The sequence below is a fragment of the Pan paniscus genome, chromosome 1 (genome assembly GCF_029289425.2).
Source record: "Pan paniscus chromosome 1, NHGRI_mPanPan1-v2.0_pri, whole genome shotgun sequence".
NCBI lineage: Eukaryota > Metazoa > Chordata > Mammalia > Primates > Hominidae > Pan > Pan paniscus.
Window position 1 is genome coordinate 50,005,001 of NC_073249.2, and position 3,682 is coordinate 50,008,682.

Below are 3,682 nucleotides of genomic sequence, written 5' to 3' on the forward strand. Positions count from 1 at the left end.
TTCTTGTCCATCATGAGTTAATTTTTGTGTATGGTGTGAGGTATGGTCTATGTTTTTCTTTTTGCATATGGGTTGCCAATTGTTCCAGCACTATTTTTGAACAGAAAATCCTTTTTCCAATGAAATGCCTTTACACCAGTATTTCTGACCAGTATTTCTGACCAGTTAGTCAGAAATCAACTTACTAGCTAATTATTTTTTAAGTTATTTAAAATATAAGAATAACTTAGTTAAAATTTTTCTATGTCTTTTCTATTTCTGTGCTCTTCATTTCTTTGTGTAGCTACAGATTTCCATATGGTATTATTTTCTGAATGCTTGAACAATTTTTCTGAACATTTTTTAAGTGTTGGTAAAAAATTCTTTCAGATTTTGTATGTCTGAAAAATAGTCTTTGTTTCGCTTTCTGTTTTCATAAATATTGTTGCATAGCATAGAAATATAGGCTGACAAATGTTTCTTTCAATATTTTAAAGATGTTGCTTAACTATCTTCTATTTTGATAAAAGTGCTTCATTCATATCTTTGTTCCTCTCTTTAAGTAAGTCTTTTTTTCTTCTTTTAATATTTTCTCTTTATCACTGGTTTAAGGCAAATTTGATTATGATGTGCCTTTGTGTAGTTTCTCTGATGATTCTTTTACTTGTGCTTCTTTGATCTGCAGGTTTAGAATTTTATCAATTTTGGAAAAATTTTGGCCATTATTTGTTCAAATATTTTTAATGCTCCTGTCTGTCTCTCTGCAAGTCTTCCAATTACATGTGTGTTAGGCTACTTGAAGTTGCCTCACATTTTACTGTTGCTCTATTTGTTTTTGTTTAAATTCTTTTTTCTCTGTGTTTGTTTCATATTGGTTGGTTTTTATTTTTATTTATTCATATTCACTAGTCTTTTTCTCTAAAGAGTATAATTTGCTATTAATCCTATACCATTAACTTTTTATTTCAACCTCTGTTTTTCACCTCTAGAAGATCAATGATGGCTTAAAAAAAGAACATTAGGGAAAAAACTGCTGAAATCTAAATAAAGTCTTTAGTTAATAACATTGTATTGATGTTAATTTCCTGCTATTAATAATGTACCATAATTATGTAAGAGGCTAGTGTAGAGAAGTTGGGTGAAGGGAACTCTCCTTATTATCTTTGCAACTCATTCTGACCGCAACAAAGGTCCATGGCTGCCAGGCTGGGCTTTCTTATTCCAAGAGCTTATCAACCTAGATTCATAGATGAGAAATGAGTTAGTAATTTGTGTAATAAATGCATTAATCCTCTGTCTAAAAAACCTATGGTCTTTCTGAATGTACTTTTTATTTCTTCTACCCTGAGCATAAGAATATCCATATAAAGTCCTCGTATTACTAATTCTGTCATCTGTGTCATATCGTGCAGTTTTGATTGGTATTTCTCCTCATTATGAATTATATTTTTCTGATTCTTTGAATGCCTAATAATGTTTATTTAAATGCCAAACATTGTGAATATAGCCTTATTGGATGCTAGATATGACTATATTAAAATTATATTTTCTTCCATAATTGAGGTAATATTCTCTGGGTACTCTACTTAACTCTGCATGTATTGCAAGGTTTTTACCACTCTGGCTGATGAGAATACCAACTATTATTAGTGCTACATGATTCATGGGAACTGTTCTCCCTAATTCTTTCAGGTGGTTCTTTACCTGACCTCAAGTAGTTATTTCACATGTATGTTCAGATGAATAATCAGCTGGAGACTTCAAGTGGAGAGAGCTCTGCAAACATCCAGGATTCTATTTTTGTGTGACTCTCTCCCCTCCAGTATTCTGCCCTAAAACTCCTGTTGCCTTAGTCTCCTGTACTTTCAACTCTGTCTCCTCAATGTAAAGAGACCACTGCGCTCCATCTGGGTTCCTCTCCCTGTGTCAGGGCTTGGAAACTTTCTCAATACAGTAAGCTTATGAAAGTTTTGGATGCAACTTGTTTTATTCCTGTTTCTTAGAGACATTAAAAATATTCAGCTTGGGTGACAGAGCAAGATCCTGTCTCTAGAAAAGTAAAAATGTAAATAAATAAAATGTTAATGAAATTTCTTTTAAGATTGATCATGGTCATTTGAGAAAAGTATGATTTGACATACAAAATAACTTACAAATTTTTTAAACTATACCTTCTTCAGTTATTAGGATTAAAATCCATTCCTGAAAAAAAAATTCAAAAGAAAAATTCTGTAAAAGGACATATTAATTAAGAATACAGTTACATGCTGGGTGAAGCATATTTAAAAAGTCAAGAAAAAGCAGTTTGTCTGTGGAGAGGAAACAACTCTTCATATATATACATATGTCCTATTTAGTTGCCATTAACAGCAATTGGTGCCTTGCTGTGGTTGTCCCATCTGTTGAAATTCAACAAAAGTGTTATAATGGCTGTTGATAGTTTATAATGTCAATCCTTCTATAAAGAATTAAGTCAAAGAATGTTAAAACTTGGAAGGCATCTTAGAGATCATGTAGTAATTCAACTTTCTTCTTTTATATATAAGAAAGGCGTTAACTAATATGTTGATCATTGTGTTTCATACCATTAAAAAACAAACAAAACCTTTTACAGGCATATTTAGGACATAACTCAAGGCATCTGGCCTCAGGGTTCTGTGCTATTTTCTCCCAAATAATCAAGAACTGGAGCGTACAACTAAATGTATTTCATTTGTGGAAAACTGGTTCAGTAGACATAGGCTTAGATTACTCTAGAAGGTAACTTGTCATTTGTACCATCATGTTCTTTTTACACCTGAGAGCAGTAGCTGTTCTATCAGTCATGGCCCTGGTATTTAAAAATTCATCTTAAATGGTCGAAATAAAAAGGATGGGGGCAAAAGCAGAAGAGAGAACATCGCACACTTACAAGTCTAGACAATTGAAGCCTCTATCACTCAATAAATCCATCTATTCAACAGACTTTTCTTAGCAGTTCAATCACTGTATTGCAGAGTAATACTTTGAGGTGAAGCCCAGAGAGAAGGTTGATGAAGCAGGGTCACTAACATGATTATAAACTAGACTTTATTCTGAAGGAGTTTATAATATGAAAAACGTAGGTAGGCATAGGGATTAGTAATTCCATGATCAGTAATGATTAGAAAGTGGTTATAATAGCTAGGACTCTGGTTTTCAAATAACAGAAAACCCATTTAAACCAGCTTAAGGAGAAATAACTTACTATAAAAAGACTGAATGATTTCGTGAAACTCTACAGTTGAAATGCATCCAAGCCCTTGAAACCAAGAATACTTTGTCAAGCTCCTCTCCTCACCTTTACTCTCTATTTTTCTCTGAGGCTTCCTATTCCTCCCTTCACATATGCTTTGTTCTTTCTCTTCATACATTAACTCACTCTGCTTCTCAGGTTCTCACACAAGACACTACTAAATTCCTTTCTGGAAAGGAACTGAATTGCTCTCTTAGTCCCAATTCCAAATTCTGGGTAAAGGGATTCTGACTCTGCTTGAATGAGTTAACCACCATCATATGAATTAACTGTGGCCAGAGGAGGGGATGTGGCTTGCTCTGAGTTCCACACGTGTATGGCGCAGAGAGGCAGATCCCACATAAGGTGGTGATGCATCTATGCCCCAATTTTTGACTATTAAACACTGGAGCTCAAAAATAGTTCTTTGGAACTTTTCAAAAATTAAAT